We start from the raw sequence: 21545 nt of genomic DNA on the forward strand, positions 1-21545 counted from the left end.
AATACAGAACATAATTAGAAATTATTTTGAAACTTTAAACTCCAATAAAATAGAAAATATTGAAGGCATCTACAAATTTCTAGAGTCATATGATTTGCCAAAACTGAATTAGGCTGATATACACAATTTAAACAGATCAATTTCAAGCAATAAAATAAAAGATGCCATCAGAAGCCTACCAACCAAGAAAAGCCCAGGACTAGATGGATATACACAGCTGAGTTCTTCTAATAAAACTAATACCAATACTCATCAAATTATTTCATATAACAGAAAAAGAGGGTACACTTAAAAATTCATTCTATGAGGCCAATATCACCCTGATTTCAAAATTAGGCCAAGACACATAAAAGAAAAAAAAATTTCAGACCAATATCTCTAATGAATATAGAGGCTAAAATTCTCAATAAAATTCTGGCAAATTGAACACAAAAACATATCAAAAAGATAGTGCACCACGATGAAGTGGGGTTCATCCCAGGATTGCAAGGTTGGTTCAACGTATGGAAATAAATAAATGTAATTCATCACATCAATAGACTTAAAGATAAAAATCATATGATCATCTCAATAGATGCAGAGAAAGTGTTCGACAAAATATAGCACTGCTTCATGTTTAAAACACTAGAAAAACTAGGGATAACAGGAACATATATCAACAATGTAAAAGCTATCTATGCCATGCCTGAGGCCAATATCATTCTAAATGGAGAAAATTTGAAAGCATTCCCTCTAAAAAATGAAACAAGACAGGGATGCCCTCTTTTACCACTACTATTTAACATAATTCTTGAAACTCTAAACAGAGCAATTAGAAATTAAAGGGATGTGAATAGGAAAAGAAGAACTCTATCACTATTTTCCAATGAAAATGAGATATCCACATGCAAAAAAAAAAAAAAAATGCAGTTGGCTTTTTACCTTAGACCATACATAAAAAATAATTCTAAATGGCCCAGGGACCAATGTCTAACAACCAAAACTACAGGATTCATAGAATAAAACACAGGTGGAAAACTTTATGAGATTGGATTTGGCAATGATTTTTTTTTTTCCTATGATGTCAAAGGTTCAGGGTACAAGAGACAAAATAGATTGGATTATATCAAGTTTAACTTCTGGGAATCAAAAGACATTAGTGAGTGAAACTGTAACCTGAAGAATGAGAAAATATTTTCAAATCACATAATTGATAAGGGGTTAATATCCAGAACGTGAAAAGAATTCCTACAACTCAACATTAAAATACACCCAATTGCCAAGAGCAGCGACACATGCTTGCAATCCCAGCAGCTCGGATGGCTGAGGCAGGAGGATCATGAGTTCAAAGCCAGCCTCAGTCAAAGAGAGGTGCTAATCAACTCAGTGAGACCTTGTCTCTTAATAAAATACAAAATAGGGCTGGGGATGTGGCTCAGTGGTCAAATACCCCTGAGTTCAATCCCTGGTACCCACTCCCCCCCCCAAAAAAAAAGAAGCAATTTAAAAATAGGCAGAATACTCGAGTAGACATTTCTCCAAAGAATATATATCAGTGACTAATAATCACATAAATATATGCTCAACATCACTAACCATTAGGAAAATACAGATCATAACCACAATAAAATTACTACCTAAAACATCCTCATCTCTCACCTGATCTAGTGCCTCCGTGCTTCATAACCTACAGGTTCTCTGGACCCTGTTCAATGAGTTCACCATGCCATAGCCAGAGGCATTTTTTCCTATTAATGGCATTCTATTACTCATTAAAGACAAAACTCCTAGCATAATCTATAATTAGGTCAGCAAATTTTTCCCATAAAAATATTAGGTTTTGAGGATCAGACAGTCTTTTTTGCAATTGTTTAGCAAAAATAGCCACAGGCAAGGTGCAAGCAAGCAGGTGGCTCTTCTTATGGTTTGGACATCATGTTCCCCCCAAAGCTCCTGCATTAATGCAGGAGATGTAATGATTAGATTATAAGAATCCTAAACATAATCAGTGGATTAATCCATTTGATATATTGATAATTTGAACAGCTTACTGGATAGTAACTATGGGCAGGTGGGACACGGCTGAAGAAGGTGGGTCACTAGGGACGTACCCTGGGGAATTGTCTTGTTCTCCTGGCTTTTCTTTTTCTTTATTTTTCTGCTTCCTGGTTACCATGAGGTGAGCAGCTTTCCTCCTTCACATCATTCACCTGTGATGTTCTGCCATCACCTTGGGTGCAAAGCAATGGAATTGGTTGACCATGAACCGAACCCTTGAAACTGTGAGCTCAAAATAAACTTTTCCTAGTCCAAGTTATTCTGGTTAGGAATTTTGGTCACAGCAATAAAACATAACCAATAACTCTGTTCTAATAAAATTTTATCTATAAACACATATGATGGGCTAGGTTTGACTCGTGGCCTGTACTTTGCCAACCCCTGTCCTACGATATTATGCATATGTCATAGCCCTCCTTACCTCTCTATTCTCAACTACAGAGCATCTTCACCGTCATTTCCTACTTCATACTTTTGTACTTATTATATTCTTTCCCATCAAGATCTTTACAAATGTCCTTCTTTCTGCCTGGGATGCTCTCAATTCTTCCCTGTAACTGGTTAGCTTTAACACATTCTTCAGATTTTAAATTATGCCCCCCTTACTCAGTAAAGTCATCTGTTATCTTCTCTCTGTATTATACTCCTGTGTCCAGAGCACCAGTCAGGTTGATAATTCTTAACTCTGTAATTATTTGATTAAGGTTCATTCTGGCCACTTGATACCATTAAACTATGAGACATATGAAGGATCTTTGCATCCCTAGGATCAAGAGTCCAGCACATGGCTGGTACTCAGTAAATTCTTATTGACTGACTGAATAAATATATGGCAGCATGGGTGATTATCCCTGTTCCCACAAGCACCAGCTTCCAATATCCCATTGTGATCTGTGGCTTTTCTCGAGTTCTCTCTTCATAAATTGTTTCTGATAAAGCTTTTTGCCTCTGTCCCTTCTATCTCTCTGTCTCCATATCACTCTTCCTTTGTGTGCTTAGAGGAATTTGTATTACTGCTAACTCACCTCTCTGTCCTTTAAAATATCTTTCTCTTCTAGTGAGTATTCATCTTTTCCTTTGCCCCCAAATGCTTAGCTTACCCCATAGATTTGTCAAATTTCTTCATCCAAAGATCTCTAGGAACACTGTGTGTGTGTGTGTGTGTGTGTGTGTGTGTGTGTGTGTGTGTGTGTTTTAATGGGGATCAAACAAAGGGCCTTGCACATGCTAGACCAGCACTCTGCCACTGAGTCATATTAGCCCTCTGGGAGCATCTTGTAGTAGAACACAATTGATTTAACTGACTAATTTCAATGAAGGAGACCATGCACCATGGGAAACGCTGGAGGAAACTCAGTAGAAGACTGTAAGAAAGTACTTTGAAGATTTGGAGTTATGTTTAGTAATTTTGAGGAGATTTCAAGTTCTTTTGTTCTGGATTGGCTGCTGCTACCAGGAAGTAAGGATAATTCTATGATTGGGAAACTTAATCATTATGATCTAGGCAGTAGAAAAGAATGGAGCAGAGTAAAAGTTGTAATTAGTGAAAGGTAGTGGTTCCTCTTATTATTTGGTCTTTTTTTTGTGGTTTGGATGATGTTTTTGATTTTTTTTTTTATGTTAAGACATTACTACAGAAGGTGGTTGGTTTTTGCTTAGCTCCATCAAAGCCACATGGTGGCCTTGTCTAATTTTGCCATTCTCTGCAAATATGTTCAATAGGGGAATTCAATGGCCTAGCTGACACTGGCATGCCAGCTTCCAGCAGTAGGGAAGCTCTGTAGTAGTGCCAGGAAGCTCCTAGATTTCAGAAGCAGATTTCCTCCTCCTCACAATGAGCCCTTCCAGTAAAGGGTGGGGGCCATATAAAGGGTGTCCACATGAAGGCTCTCTGTGCCTAATTCTGTATCTGGCAGTCTGTTTCTGGGCAAGCAGATTTTTGGCCAGCATGTAATAGAATTTCATGAAAGAACACTTTTGTTTATAATTTTTCATTTGTTCATAGTTGCAAAGTCACATTAAGTTATGGAGTTAGATAAATAAAAGTCCTTACTTACTGAAAAATATATGGCATTCATTGTCCATGTTCACTATAATAATCACAGAGAAGATTTTGAAAGCCCTCAAAAATCTCTCCCAAATACATAGTCTTTGAAATAATTTTCCCAAGATTGTCCACACATTAACAACTAAGAAAACAACTGGATTTTGGAAAAGAGTCAATCTAGCAGAATTATTTATTGCCTGCAGCCATTGCTGCTTGGTGTGACATGTAAACAGATTTATGAGAAGAAGCCATGAATCAGTTGCAGCCTAGGAACTGTGATAAAGATAGATCTATCTCCTCTGCACAGTTTGAGGTTTCCTGTTAACATCAGATGGCACAGTGATAACAGGAGTTTCATAATCTTGCATTGGCAAACAGGACCAGAGAACACCCTGATTCACACAAATTTCTCTGGGACCAGTGAAATGCAAGTGATGGAGGTTTCCAGAACCCTGTTTAGTACACATTTCCAGAAGACTTTGATCTGATCTGAAGCTGTGCAAAGACATCATCAGTTCAAGGATGAGCAAAAATTAATCACTAAGCCACAGTTTATTGACTGGGGCAATGGTGTTGTATTTGAAACAACCTTAAATTTCAAGGACCACACATTTATGAGTTTTTATGATAGCACAATTTTAATAGCTTAATTAAATAAAATAAGGCACAGGTATGTAAATATTAGTGTATGCGTGTTTACCTTGAAGAGAGGACACTGGTGAACTGGATCCTAAGGGGAAAGCACTCAGATATAAAATTATCTAAAATGAGTCTTCAGAAATATAGAGGCTTGTTAACCTTAATTACTGCCTTTAATTTTTTGATCTGTTCCTAACAAGTTCCTTTTCCCACCCCCACAGATATTTTCCACTTTTATGGTATTCTGTAACTTTATTTTTGTTAACAGCAAATTTGCCTACTTTGAATTGCACAGAGAAAACAGAACCACTGGGGATGAATACTCAACTCATTGACTAACTAGTAGATCTGCAACTGGAAACATTTGGTCTGTCTGGTGAAGAGTTCCCTTTATCTATGGTTAGTCTTTCTTGTTGGCAATGAACTCCCCACTTCTCCCCCTTCTCAGGGCCCTTCTTACTCAGTTCTCTCTCTTTCTCTCCCTGTCTTACACAAACTCACCTTCAATATTTCCACCTCTCTATCACCTTTTATTCCAACATAATCATTATCCTCCTATTGGAAAAAAAGGCCTCTCAAGATTTACAGTCCTTACTAATTATTCTCTATTCAGGAAATGAGATAGATAAATATCTTATCTCTTCAACAAACAAATTTATTGAAAGAGTTTCATAAACTTACTGCCACTCCTGTCTAACTCTCATTTACTCATGAGTCTGCTGAAATTTTTCTTCTCTTCCAGTTATACCCAGGAAAATGTCTTGCTCCTGATCACCAACTAGGTGAACCCAATCCTAGGTCTGGTTTACAATTTTCATAGCAAACAACTTCAAAATTCAGTGGCTTAAAATAACAACGATGAGTTTGTATCTGACTTGGTTTTTGTTTTTCATAAAGTAGGTCAGGGTACAATGGGGTTGGCCCATCTCCCTTCCACAGGGTCTGTAATGCCAGCAGGAACACTTGAAGGATGGGGTTTGGGATCACTGAAAGTCGTGTTCACCCACATGTCAGGAGTTGATGTTGACCGTGAGCCGAGATCTAAGCTGGGGATCTCAAATGGAACATTCTTCCTTTGACCTGGGCTTCTTCACACCCTGAGAGAGGCACACATCCTGAGAGAACTGGGAGAAACTTATAATGACCTACTTTGAAATCACATAGCATCATTCCTGTCCTACCCTGTTAATTGGAAGTCACAGGCCCCCCTCTCATCTATATCGCTCTGCTTCCTATACATATTATGTTTAATAAAACAGAACAGCGAAGAACTTCGTAATATAGAATGCTTGGAAAGCCCATTACATTTTTTTTCTCTTTGAAGTCGTCTTAGGTCTGTGTCTGCTGCTACAATAAAATAGCTTAGACTCAGTGATTGAGAAACAACAGAAATGTATTTCTCACAATTCTGGGGGCTGAGAAGTCCAAGATCAAGGTACTGTCAGATTTAATGTTTGGTGGGGGCTTCTTTGTCCTTCTTGCTGTATCCTCATATGGTAAGAGATGAATTTTTCTTCCTCACATCATGGAAGGAGCAAATCAGCTCCCTCATGCCCTCTTATAAGGACACTAATAGCCTCCCTAAGGCCCCATCTCTTAAAACCATCACCGTAGAGGGTGGGTTCTCACATACTCATTTTGGAACAAGACAATTGTTCAGACCATAATCAGAGTCATACAAGGTCCTTTTGGAAGATTAGAATTATTCTTAACTTGATATCACCGGTTTGTGCCCATCATATTCCAGACCCCTTCATGCATTTGTTCTAATTCATGTTTTGGAGTAACAAGGTGTACATGCTTACCATGCAGGGACAGGCCTTGACTTTTACTCAGCTTTAGAAGAAAAATTTTATATTTCTCCAAATCTGAAATCTAGTAAACTTGCTTATGTTGAGCCTCTACAATCTAAATAAATATGTATTTTATCATATCCCTCTCAAGCTATGTTTTTTGCCCAATTTGCACTCACTAATTAGATTAATTTATACTTCAGTTGAAATTCTTATTTTATTTATTTATTTTTGGTACCAGGGGAACTCAGGGGCATTCAAATACTGAGCCACGTCCCCATCCCTATTTTGTATTTTATTTCAAGATAGGGTCTCACCAACTTGCTTAGTGCCATGCTTTTGTTGACGCTGGCTTTGAACTTGAGATCCTCATGTCAGCCTCCAGAGCCTCTGGGTATCTAATAATTCTCTGGCTTTTTCCATGTTCTTTTGCAAGAAAGTACCTAGAACTTCTTCAAATAGTCCAAGAATTTTGCCTATTGATCATATGAACTTTGAATATTTTTCTTTAGAACTTAATATATGTTGTCTAATTCTTCTTTCCTCAAAGAGTTAGAATTATACTATATGCATGTACAAATATATCACAGGAATCCCACTATTTTGTATAATTGTAATACACTGCTTAAAAGAGGAATCAGTGTCTAATGTGAAGCTTATCCAAAACTTGAATTCAAATCTCCATAATTCGTTACCTATTTTGGGCTTAATTTGGTAACTTATTTGGATTCTATATATACTACCATAATAAAGCTGTATTGGGTTGGGGATTTTTGTTAAATAAGGATTTTAGTTGCTCTTGAAAAAAAAATAGATGACACGTTAACTTGCTTCACTAAGTATTTTACTATCTATATGTATCACATAGCATCATGTTAAAAAAACTTTAATACGTATAATAAATTTTATTTTGAAATAGAAAAATAAAATAATATCAAGATAATTTTAAAGAAAAATCTATTATTCAGCATTCCAAATGAATAAATGGCTTATTACCCAAGAAAGGAAGGGGAAAATTGAAGAGCAAGTAAAATTCCACAAAAATATTATGTTAGAATGTAAACTTGTATATAAATATGCAAAAAAGCATAGAGCTTCCTCAAAAAACTAAAAATAGAATTACCATATGATCCAGTGACACCACCTTGGAGTGGGTATATATTGTAAGTATTGATATCAGTTTTGTTAAAGAGATATCTGCACTGCTATGTTTATCAGAGCAATATTCACAATATTCAAGACATGGAACACCTAAATGTACACCCACAGATGAATTTAAAAAACACTGTAGGTAGCCACAATGGAATAATATTCAGCCTTAAAAAAAGATGAAAATTCTGTCATTAGTGACAACTGAATGAACCTGGAGGATGTTAGGCTAAATGAAACAAGCCAGGTACAGGAAAACAAATGCTGCATGATTTCACCAGTATGTGGAAACTAAAAAATGTCTCTAAAAGTAGAGAGTAGAATACTAGTTGCGAAAGCTGGCGAGAGGGCATGGGGAGAAGTCAGCCAAAGGATACAAAGTTCCAACCTGATGGGAGAAATAAGTTTTCAAGACTGATTGCTCAGCAAGGTGAGCACAGTTTAAATAATGAAGCATTATGTACTTCTACATTGCTGGGTAATAGATTTTAATGTTCTCAGCAAAAAGAAAGGTAAAAACATGAGATAATGGATATGTTGTTTATTGAGATATAATCATTCCACAATGTGTATATATGTATGGGTATGTGTGTGTGTGTATATATATATATATATATATATATATATATATATATATATATATATACACACATATATACATATATACACACACACATACCCATACATATCTCAAAACATCACATGATACCCCATAAATATATATAATTATTTGTAAATTTTTAAATTAAATTTAAAAAGAGACAGAGATTCAGCTTCCTTGAGGACTTGTAGCTTGTTTGACTACATCTGCTTGCCCACCTCTATCATCAGACTTAATTGCCAAACCCTTCCAGGAGTGGAGAAGAGACAACTCCTCTTAGATAGGCGATCCTCATTTTTCCCCTCTCTAAATCTCTGAAGGGCAGATGTTAGCAAAAAAAAAAAAAAGTTTGTTTGGACATAACCCCTATGCCTCCCCCTATCTAGCATGTTAAAAAACAAATACACATACCAACAAGTTCTGACATAGGAAAGCTTTATATGAGATCAAATTGAGACTTTTCAGATAGAAAATCTAAAGGGCAAATTACAAAATTCATCGGCACTTTGGTGTTTAAGATACATCATAATGAAACAGAAAAGAATTCCTATATAAAAATCATATTGATTTTAAGCCCAATCATATGTATCAGAGTTCTTAGAAATTTTCAAGGGAGTGAGACTAGATGGAGTAAAGATAAAGTGAGAGACATAAATCAAGGCAAAAGTCTTTAACAATTTAAACAAAGTGAAGCAAATAAGCAAAATGTATTGATTTTTGGAACAATGATAGGAGAAAACACATTGTCTAGTAATATTGGTTGTTCTCCCTCCCCTCTGGCCTACGGCTCTCTGGGCTTCAAATTCAGCTGGACTGGAGACAGGAAACATTAACACTTATTAACTTAGACTCTAAGGCCACATCTCAACCTTGGTGGATCACAAATATTTGTGAAATGGATGAATAAACATTGGGGCTTGGAGTGACTGTGCAAGTTTTAGAAAAGCTAACAAATGTGTCCCCGTCATTTTGTGTTTCTTTTTAAGTGGCCAAAACTTGCCCCAGAGGGACCTATCTCACTGCCTCAAGTGTCAGATTTTAGACATTCCCGTTTAGAATTTTATATCAGGCAAGGGATATTACTAAATGTTTTAGCTTATTATTTTCATTTTATTTTACTCCAGAAATTAGAATATACTCTGAGGTTAGGAAAGAAAGATAACTTTAAATTAATGCCATACAAATCATTATAGAAAGTAGCACACTAGAGAGAAATGTTCATGGCCAGACAGCAGGAGTCCTAGGTTCTGTCTACCACAAATTAGTGCAAATGTCATTAAGTCATTCTGCTCAATAACACTAGTTTCTTCAATGATATAAAAATTCCCCCCGAAAAAGAAAGCAAAAAACCCCACATTTATTAGAATAAAGATAAATTTTGTTCTCAAATCTTACAAGTCGATTAACAAAATACCTGACTTGAAATTGAAATTAGTATTTAAAAGCTAGAGAATATTTTCTAGGTAATCTTCTACAGATAGAAGCTTTTGCAGTGTTAATTATGGAGAATTTCTTTGCTAGTTGAGATTTTACTACACTTAAAAGGATGTCACAATCACTTGGTCATAAAGGCAGATTTCCTTTAAAGAAGAATAATTCTAGAAACAAAAACAGTTTTGCAACTTTATAGACACTTGAATGAAGTCAATGTTTTTAGTTTTGGTTTTGCTTGGCAAAACTCAGTTTTCTATGCTCAAAGAAATAGCATCAACTAAACTTGTGTTAAAGAAAGGATGACAAGAATCTCTTAAACATTAAATATCTCTTACAAAACATTTTGGATAGTGAAGTGTAAATTAACCCAATATCCTAACATTGAATTTCACTTTTGAAAATATACAAAAGATCTGCGAAATGGACACCTGAATTCAATATTTTAAAAGAAAAATACAGCATTGCCAACGTAAATTGTATTGTTTTGCCTTCTAACTCCTCTCCTTTCTTCTCCTCTACTGTCTTCTCCTGTCCTCTCCGATCCTCTCCTACTCTCCTCTCCATCAAGTCTTTCCTGTTCTGTTCCTCTTAAGAACACTGCTGTTTGTTTTATCAGAAAATAAACTTGATGAAATTCCCATTAAAAGCTCTATCTTGACTGTGTTGGGCAGCATCGTGGGCATCGCCTCAGCCTTCCCTCAGCCTGCCCTCTATGTTCCAAATTCAGGGATCAGTGGGAGAGTTGGGCAGAGTTCACATACAAAATTTGGAACTCACCCTCTCTAGCTGTTTTTCTAGCATTCTCTTTTTATTCTCTAGCAACCCGGGACACTTGATCTCCTCCTCCCTGCTCTAGGAAGGAAACTGAAATGCCTAGTTTTAGCTAGCCTGTGTACCCATTGCTGCATATAGTACATGAGAAACTCACCCAGGTTGATTGTATCCGTGATTTAACTTTCCTCCAAAACTGCCTTGTTTCCTCCATTTTCTATGTTCCTCTGATAGTGGGTTTTTTGTTGTTGTTGTTGTTGTTGTTGTTTTTTGTATTTTTCTCTGAAGTTTATAGCTAATAGCTATCTTGTGTAGGAGGATCAGTGTTTTTAAAGGTTATTCCTCCTTGTTGGGTACAGAAACTCATTCTGGGTGTGACAGGGGAAGGGGGAACTTGGGGGAAGAGAGAGCTTGAAGATTCCTGTTGGTTAATCTCACAGCAACTTGGGTGAAGGGATTCTTTTGACATTCCTGGAGTCTGAAGTTAGATAGTACATAATTTCCCTTTTCAGTTCCAAAATTCAAAACTCACTGCTGATTGTAGATTGATAAAGTCTTCTGACCTTTCCTTTCATGGAACCAGCTCAGAAGGGGCCAAGCTTGAAGGAGAGAGAGCTATAGTGGGAGGGAAATAACTGGCCACATTTTGTGAACATTTTCTCCTAATACAAGTATATTCTCAAATAGTTCAAAACCCTTTAGAAGTTCTGGAATCTTTTTATTCTTTCCTGATTTCTATGCATGTAGATATTTAAAGTGAAGTAGATGACATGAAATTCCAAATACAAGTACCACAGTATTCACTTAGATAAAACTTTCCTACACCAACTTTTTCCATACCTGACAAAATCAATAAAATATTCTTAAGGTTAGCTAATACTCATTTCATAGGCAAACTTCCTCAGTTGTCTCCAGAATGACCCCTACCACTCTTGCCTAAACCAGGATCCTAATTAGGGCCACAATGAGAGCTACACATTGTTTTTTGTCTGTATTATTATTATTACAATTGCCTGATAAAGGAAATTGGAGGCTCTTCCTGTAAAATATCTATATTCTGGATTTGTCTATTAGGTTCTTGTGATTCTATTTAATTTGTTAGTCTTTTATTTTTTTTTGATACTAGAGATTGAACCTAGGGGTGCTTAACTACTGAGCCATATCCCTATCCCTTTCTTTTATATTTTATTTTGAGATAGGCTCTCTTTAAGTTGCTGGAGACCTTGCTAAATTGCCGAGTCCTGCTTTGAACTCGTGATCTTCCTGCCCCAGCCTCCTGAGTTGCTGGGATTACAGGGGTACATCACCACTCCTGGAAACTTGTTAATCTTGTCCTTATATGTCTGTGGGTAATATTAGTCTACTATAACTACGATAACAGGGTATCTCAGATCAAATGACTTAAACAGTTTGGAAGAGTGGAAATCCAAGATCAAGGTGTCGGCAGGATTAATTTTTGGTTAGGCCTCTCTTCATAGGCAGTCTTCTCGCTATGTCCTTCTGTGTTCTTCTCTTGGGGCCTATTCCCTCCTGGTGTCTCTTCCTCCTCTTCTAAGGATAGCCTTCCTGTTGGAATTAGGCATCTGCCCAGGTGATCTCATTTTACCTCAGTATCTTCTCAAAGGCTCTGTCTCTGGATACAGTCACACTAGGAATTAAGACCTTAGCCTATAAGTTTTGAAGGGGCTCAATTCAGCCCAGAACAACTTGCAAACAAGAAGCTATAGCTACATTTGATGGATCTTAGGTTAATCATTTGAGTGCTATAAAATAATATAGACAATGTTATGTTGACTTTTGGTATGATGTATAACATACATATACACACATATGTATATAACTGAAAGCCTCTCTATTTAGTCAGGCACGGATGTTTAATTTTGTCAAATGCCTTTAGAAATTATTATATGAGTCATTCCCTTAGATTTATTAATATTTAACTTAAAATTGAAGCATGCTTGAATCCCAAGAAAAAAACCTCATCTGATTGTGATACATTACTTTTACTTTTAAATGTGTACTGTAGGATTCTATTTGCTAATAATTTAAGATTTTTACATCAGTATTCATGATATTATTCTATAGTGTTCATTTCTTTTTATTCATTAAGTTTAAACTTGTTATTCTTGTTTTATAAAACAATCTTAGAACTTTAATTTCTTTTCTATGCTCTAAAACTATTTAAATACAGTTGGTATTATCATTTCCTCAGGGTTAGTGAAATTTTCCTGTAAGTATTGCTTAACTGCATTTCACATATTCTGATATATACAATGTCTTAATTCTTATTTTCTTTTGCAGTTTGTAGTTTTGTTCATATTTCCCCTTTAACTCAATAATTATCTAACAAATTTTATTATTTCCAATTGAAAAGATGTTGATGCTTTTTAATTAATTGAATTGTGTACATGGAATATTGTTTGCCTCATGTTTACTTTTTAGAATATAAGGAGGTGCTTTATGTGACCTATTAGAAGACCACTTGGGTGTATGCTTTCATGTATGCTTGTATTCATTACTATTTTGGTATCTACTCCTGTCCATCATGAATTTTGGCCTTTAGGTTTATACTGTTCCCTTCTTAATCTTCTTAATGCTTGTCAGGTCAAATTATACCTTACATGTTATTAAAAATATGACTTTTTGCTCCAATTTCCTATAAAGATATTATCTAGCCTTTCATTTAAAATTTCCTGAATCATTTTCTTTTGGGGGGGGAAGCGGGGGCTGCACTAGAAATTGAACCGGAGTCATTTAACCCCTGAGCCATATCCCCAGCTCTTTGTATTTTTTAGAGACAGGGTCTGGATAAGTTGCTCATAGCCTTATTAAGTTACTGAGACTGGCTTTGAACTTGTGATCCTCCTGCCTCAGTCTCCAGCGTCACTGGGATTACAGGTGTGTACCACCGTGCCTGGCTTGGATCATTTTTTAAAAGATGTATTTTTTATATGCAATAAGGAGTTGAGTCTTTGTTTTGTGAATCAATCTAAATATTTGTCATTAGTAGGTTAAACATCCATTTATATACTGCTTTGATTGATACATCTTGTCTGAGTTCTACCATTTTATATTATATTGACTATATGCCTATATGATATATTTCTTTTGCTCAGTTTTGGCAGTTCTGATATATTGGATGACTTATATTTTCTTCTAGTCTGTAGGTCTCATTTCAAACATCACCTTCTCAGAAAGAATTTGTCTAACCTATCTGTATACTTCTGTGCCATGATCTAAGTTATTTATTATATTCCTTTCAAGTTTTTCAATATCAGTATCAGAAATTATCATCTTGGTTATTAGTTTAATAATTGATTAAATTTTTCCCACTGGACATATGTTCCTTTATGAAAGGATCTCTCCTTTCTCCCTCACTCTCTCTCTTTCTTTCTCTACACACACACTCAGCTTTGTATATATGACTTTTTAATGTATGCTCTCTCTCTCTTTCTCCAGGTATAATTAAGGTCTGTGATTATATACATTGGGTAATACAAGGTACTTAATAAATATTATGAATGTTATTTGAAGCTGCTTTTTTATTATAACATATTCTTTCTGTAATATCTCACTTATTTTAGGCATTCAGTAAATCTTTTGTACTACTGTATGGAAACTGTGATGACTGTAACTTATATGAAATGTGAAATATAGACAGTGGTATGGTGATGATGAGGAGGATAATAATGATGATGATGGCTAATGTCAGGGAGCATTACTGTCACCAGGCTCTGTTTTGAGGTCTACACACTTATTAGAACATTTAGTCCTAATGCTAACATTCACACAAATGCTGTAATAGGTACCATTACTAATCCCCCCTTTTACAAATGAGAAAACTGAGACAAATGATCATTTAGTTAATGTTCCCAAAGTCACAGAATTAATGAAGATTTGTTAATATTAAGCTAGAAGCTTTGATGGTTATAACCATATTGAAAATAGGAAATATGTACAAAAATGGCATCATAAAGAAGATTGATGTTAATTTAATACTTTATATTTCTCACTATTGTGTCTTAAATGTAATTATTAATTTCCCTCATTATATTTTGAGCTTTTAAAATGAATTTTAAGGCACTTTTAAAGTTCTTGAAATGCACAGAAAGGTTCTAAGTTAATAGCAATAAGAATAGTTTATATTAGCATAGCATTACTATGTGCTGGACACTGCTTTTTGTGTTTTAAATATATTAACTCATTTAATTCCTACAGCAGTAGGTATTCTTATCATGCTCATTTCATACATGAGAAATTAAAGCATAAAGAGGTTTAGCAACTTTTCTAAGATCAAAAACCTTGTAACTGGCAAAGGCAGAATCTGTACCCAGTCAGTCGGGTCCGAGATCAATGCTTTTATCCATCATGTGTGCCTGTGACTGATTTTGTGATTGATAAAGACTCTAATGGCACACACATTGCATTATAGGTTAACATGATTCTAGGCATCATTTCTCTATTTACTTATCTATTCAAGTCCTAGATTTATACACCTAGATAAGTCAAATAAGAATAAAGTCTAGTATTAGTAATTAGGAAGTACATTTGGGAAAACATGCAATTCAGAAAGACTGCAATTTCCCCTTAGATAACATCAATCAATTAACTGAGGTTAAATTTTAAACAATTTTTGAGAATCACAGCAATATTTTGCACTTATTCAATGTTGTTTTTCAATTATTCTCCCTCTGATGCAGTGTATATTGGATGCTACCTGAAGTAGTCAAGAATTTAGTAGGTTTAGTATTTTTAAAGCATAGTTGCCAAAACAAACTTTCCAAACCAAGAGTGACTGTTGCATTTTAAAAGATTATAACTTTTCTTCAAATATATAATTTTATAAACCATTATACATTCTTAAACTTCTACCAGATTATTAATTACACATCCCAAAATAAAGTAAAATAAGAGGCGATTAAGTATAAATTTCATCAAGACAAAGTTTGGAATTGAGCCCATATTATTGACTATGTTAGGAAACAAAAATATTATTTTAATAAAAATATTAATAACTATAATTAAAAACTGCTTTTGAACAAAGTTCATCACTCAGAGTTATCTTTAGGTCCATTTTTTAGATGAACCCATTTAGAATGAGAAAAAAATATTAGTCATCACAAGCATGTCTATTAGGAAGTATTGAAGGAAAATAAATCTATTTCCTTTAAATTAAATAAATAGGTTAGTTACTTATTCAAAAATAACATGTAGTATTGAATATATACAAGACTTTATTAATATATAATAATATGTATTTTAGAGGTATTATTTTACATATAGCCCTTTATATATATTTTATAAGAATATATAATTATAGAGTCTAAATATAAGGAATATAAAAATTGTTACTAGAGCAAAAGAAGGATATTTTATAATGATAGAGTTAAAAACCAGAAGGAAAATATCCATTTACATTTTTGCCATAAAGAACCTTTATTTTTCATAAATATTTCTGATGTTTTCAAATTTTCTAGACTCATTTGATATTTTTGATCATTACAAAGTAAAACAAAATTCTTCTACAAAAACAGAGGGAATAATTATTTGAAAGGATTAAAAATTTTAAATAGTAAACATGTCTTCTAAATAACCTAGAAGCCATAGCCCTTATAGTTCTAAGTTTAGAAATCCATTTAGCACTAAATAAGGTTCAGCCTTTTAATAATGTAAACAGTAAATCCATAATATCTCTACTGAAATGGTTTCTATGTGATTCAAATATTATACCACTTATGCTTCAATGTCCCACTAAAGAATCACTGGAATTTTAGACTGTTTCTAAAACTTGCTATAACAATAACAACTAACAGTAGGTTAACAAAATTGCCCTAACACAAGTAAGCAATGTACACATCATTATTTTAATAACTAACCCAAATAACATACAAACACAGAAGGCAACTGTAGATTTCCTCAAAAAATAAGAACAATAAAAATTAGAGGATCCTACCTTCTTAAACTCTAAAATCCAAAAGTATTTTTCATGCTTAATTTAATTATAGTACTTAACAGACCTTCCCTACTTCGTTTAAATCTTATCACAACTGTCAGGCCAATTATTGACAGATTCTGATATCTTCATTTAAGAATAGCTCAGGAAGGTAGTAAAATGTGTAGATGTAAATATCATTATCCATGTTAAGCTTCTCAATCTTGCCAGGTGCTTTATCTGAGAAGAGAAATTTCTGCTGTGTCATTTGTCACCATCAATCCTTCTTCTTAACCCTATAGAAAATCAAGTCAAAGATTTTTGGCTTTTAAAGAAACATATATCTTCATAGTTGGAGAAGAAGTCCAGTTACTATTTTGAATCATTTTCTTATAATTCTCAGAAATTTCACTTAGACCAGACTCATTAAATAGAGAGTAGAAAGTTCTTCAATAAATCTTCAATAAATTCCATTTCAAACCAGTTCTTTGGGACCAAAAGCAAAAAAAAAAAAAATGAATTTAAATGGAACATTTCCAGGAATAAGAGCATGGGCATGCTTTCTCATCCTGTTCTTGCTCTTCAGTCTTCAGTCTGATAAGGTGATCCAGATGAGACATCAACTTTCCATTTCATAGACTCTAATCATGGACTTCTGTCCTGTTCATGAAGGTATGGACCCCTAGTTTGCAAATTGAGGTGTTGCTCTCCTTTTATTTTTAATACTTTTACAGCATGGAACAGGATACATTTTATCTCCTTGACTATGTGATTTGGGGATCAGTGAGTGAAGGTATAAGAGTTTGCATTGCAAAAAACAGTCAAAATAGCCTGATGATAACTTCACCTTCACTGGAGACTTTTATGAGTTCCCTACAAACTCTTTAAATAGCTGATGCTGACTCACTTGCTTTGGGGGCACATTTATTGTGGACAAAAATTTTTCATGGCATTGGATTATAGGATCTCAGATTAGCAATGTTGCTTAGCAACACAAGAGCATCCTAGACTTTTTCATTTTGACTTACCTAAATTCAAATTTCAAACTTTCAGAAAGAACCCAGATGGTTTCAAGATTTAACATTTTTTATCTGTAAGGAAAAAATATATTCAATTTAAATTTATTCCCCTAACACAAGAAACTCTAAGATTTTGTGCTAAGCAATTCCATTTATATCTATGTTAAATGTCTTTGCCATTTCCTTCAGTCTCCATCCCAGCTGTTCTCAGCACTACCCACACTCAAAAAAATCTCTTCCCATCTACATTTTTAGTCATAATTTCTGCTCCAGGAAGGAATATACAGGAATACAAGTAATGTCCTCATCTGAACACCATAACACAATGAGACCAGGGTGGGGGCGGGCAGAGAAGGAGAAAGAGAGAGAATTTATTTGCATTTAAACAATTATTCAAGAACTTGCTTTTTTATGTGGCAAATACTCCTTTTTAAAGGATGCAGATAGTAAATATCTTGAAGATTCAAGAAAAATGTCATAAGATATTTCCCCAAAATTTATCATATCAACAAGTGTTCATAAAGAATTTCCAATAAGACATTTATCATAGTATCACTTATTAATGAAAGTTACTTAAAACATTTAAAAATTTCCAAAATTAAGGAATAATCAATAACATTAGTATTTCTATGGGTTGTAATCCTATGTGGACATTAACCTCATTGTTGTGGATTATTTAATGATAAGTCAAAACGTGAACAGTATATTAGATTGTTAAGTACAAAACAGTCACAAAAGCTATGTGTAGAATAAGACACCATTTCTTTTCAAATATGAAGGGGTGTGTGTGCACATTGTGTGTGTGTGTGTGTGTGTGTGTGTGTGAGACAAGGACAGTAGAAGCAACAAAATATAAAAGGTTTGAATAATTTTTATTTCATTTTTTTTCTAACATTTCCTCAATTATCTATGCACTATTTTTGTGGTATGAAAATAAGCCAGTTCAAAATTCTTTTATAAATGTTGGGCCGTAGAGTAAGTGGGTTATCCTATTTCATCCTGTGTGAGTTATTAGGCTTCTGTGTGTCATCTTCACTTTTTTAAGACTGAGCTCACCATTCTGCAAAGAAACTCTCCTTTCTAGCTTGTTTCCTGTTAGATTCTACCAGTAGGCGTGCTGGAGGGAGGCGGGGGGATACTTCCTATTTACTTCTTGATTCTGTGGGTTTCATCCCAGCAGTGGCCCATCACCCCACAGCAGCATTCCGTTCCATCACCCGCTTCCTTCAGTACTCCTGGAGAAAGCCTGGCCACAGCCCTTGGTAGTGCTAGCAGAAAGTGGGCAATGGCTCTTTTTTTCATGGATCTGACTCCTGGCTTCCATTTCCATTCACTGAGTCATCTCTAAAATTGTGAAATTTGAGTTGGAGGCCAAGAATGGTCCTAAGTGTCTGTGGTAAACAGATGACCATAGGACCACATAGAGTCTCTGGCAAGTCCTGGAAAGAGGATCACAGTGTACACTCATAGGGTTTAGGAACAGATCTATGTTCTTTTCAACATTTCTTCTTCCTCGGCCTTCACCTCTTCTTCCCCTTCTTCTTCTTCTGTTATTTTTGATGGCAGTGTTTTGGGTATTGTTTGCTTGTTTTTAAGAAAAAGTTCTAGAGTGCTTTTGATCCTATGGAAATAGAATGCCCTTGAAGGGGTCTCCATAACGACCTTGAAATCTGAACTTCTGTTCATGAATCAGGTATTGTATGACAACAAAGCCCTAAATTTGGACAAGAAATTAATCACCAAGTAAATATGCTTTCAAGAGATGCATAAGATGCTCAACATATTTATTAGTCCTCAGTGTTCTTCTTTGACATCTCCTCCTGCTTCATGGTCTCTCACTTAATTCAAGGGAATTCCTTATGACCGAGAAGAAAACCTTGAGCTTGGAGATAGTTAGATCCTAAAGAACGCATCCATAGGAAACAAAAGTTCAATTCAAGTTGACGTTAAAACTATCACCTGGCCACTTTGCATTCTTCATGATACTAACCCATACTCAGAGAAGGTTTGTATGTTCTGGGGCAATCAATGTTGGCTTTCAAAGATTATCTGAGTAGCTTCTTAACAGTGACCGAATTCCCTGAGCACATATTCATAACTTTCTGTTCAATAACAAAAGTTAATAGAACACTATAGCAACTACACATGTAGTTTCCTGGAGATTTATATCCTCAGACACAAAAATTTAGATAGGCCCACCAGTAAAGAAACATATTCTGCTAAGGACAAATAGAATGTGGAATGGGTACAAAAAGATGAAGATTACAAATGGTGACCATGACCTTAAGATTAGTTTCAGAAATGAGGACGGTAGTATCTATGCATGCTTTTTATTCATTGCTTGATACATGCATTTATACAGTTGAGTTGACCCTCTCTGAAGATTCCATATCAGCAGATTCAAACAGCTGCAGATCATCAATATTCAGAAACATTTGCATCTACATTGAACATGCATAAACATTTTCGTCACTATTCCTTAAACAATAGAGTATAATGTCTGTTTATATGACATTTAAATTTTATTAGGTATTGCAAGTAATCTATAGAGGATTTAAACCACACAAAAAGATTTTCATGGGTTGTATGCAAATATTTTGCCACTTTATGTAAGGGACTTTAACAGCCATGAACTTTGGTATCTGCAGGGGGGCCTGGAAGCAATTTCCCATAGCTACCCAAAATACATGACTTTATTTTTATTAATATGCATGAGCTCATTAGCTAATTATTTTTATCTTTTTCCTCTTATTATATTATGTAAGGCTTTGTTGGTTTGCTCTTTTTTATACATCATATTACAAATCTCCAGGTGAGACTGGGAAAAATTTGAAAAGTCATCAACATCATCCATAAATGTAAACCGTGACTCTCGAGACAGATACAACTTTCACCTTTGTGCAGCCTATCCAGAGAGAAGAGAGAACAAAGAATAGCTGTGACACCTTTCTATGCAAAATCATAGCTTTTGCTTTACGGAAGTTCAGAAAATATGTGGAGGCATGTATATAGATGCAGAATAGTAAAAGAGTGAACTATACCAGTTTGGTAAACTACTTTTTTTTAACTCTAAATTATTTGTTCTGTTCTCACTGAGAATGAAGCCTACATTCCTCTTTGCCGGATGTGTCTTTCTAGGTTCTATCAGAAGGAGGCACCAGAGGGAGAATGGACATCAGAAGATAGAACAGAGAAAATATTTTGCTAACTCATTCAGAGGTCAGGATTACTCCAGTACTAAAACCAGACAAAATATTACAAAAATTGACAAACCTCCTGGAACTAAAAAGCAATTATATCAAGGTTTCAGGATGCAAGACTAACACACAGAAATCAATTGCTTTTTTATTTCAGCAATATATGATACTTACTGTTCCTCGGCATTTCCTTAGCAATACCCTTCAGCCTGGAAGCAGAAGAAACAGTCCCTTCAAAGACAAGCAGAATTGCCCTTCATTAGTCTGGAGCTCACCTCTGTGGTCCCTCTCCCAGCTTCTGGCTCTGATGATCCACACCAACACCTTGCTATTTTCTCATAGCCCTGTGGGCATAGTTGCTTCCTGTGGGACAAAGCTGTTTCCTATAGTTGATTTCTGTTCCCTTAATGTTCATTCTTTTACTTCCTTAGTCATCACCCATACTATATCCTCTCTGTAATAATAATTAGTGTGGTCCATGATTTCCTTCCCGGCTTTGACTGAATGAATACTTACCACACAGGCCATCACTGAATTTCACACACATTGTTTTACTTAATTTTTATAACAGCCCTGTCAAATCTATAGTGTATATACATTATCCAGTATGTTAGATATGTGATATTCAATGTAATTTATATAAAATTTGCATATGTAATATATAATATAGGAATTCCAGTGAACTGGGGCTGAGAAAACTGAATTAAAGGTTTTTTTCCTTGTAACTTATTCATGTTTACAATAGAATGCAAAGAGAAAAACCTGGATTTGAATACTTATCAGATAGTATTGATTCAAAAGGCCATCATCTGAAGTATAGATAAACAAAAGTGATATATCCACATAATGGAATACTATTTAGCAATGAAAGAAGTGTGTGTGTGTGTATACACATATGTATATGTGTATATATGTGTATATATGTA

The 21545-nt window shown here is 34.8% G+C and overlaps 1 protein-coding gene across 6 annotated transcripts in view; it reads left to right on the plus strand.

Annotated features, from left to right (window-relative positions):
* Aldh1a1 (aldehyde dehydrogenase 1 family member A1) overlaps positions 1-21545 on the plus strand; it is a 149394-nt gene that overhangs the window by 37425 nt on the left and 90424 nt on the right. The window contains exon 2 of one of the 6 annotated variants that reach the window (XM_071600567.1): positions 20561-20641. The exons of the other annotated variants lie outside the window; for them this stretch is intronic. The gene's annotated coding sequence lies outside the window, so the exon portion shown is untranslated. The remainder of the gene's footprint in view (positions 1-20560; positions 20642-21545) is intronic. 6 annotated transcript variants of the gene reach the window in all.

The sequence above is a fragment of the Marmota flaviventris genome, chromosome 13 (genome assembly GCF_047511675.1).
Source record: "Marmota flaviventris isolate mMarFla1 chromosome 13, mMarFla1.hap1, whole genome shotgun sequence".
Classification (NCBI taxonomy): Eukaryota; Metazoa; Chordata; class Mammalia; order Rodentia; family Sciuridae; genus Marmota; species Marmota flaviventris.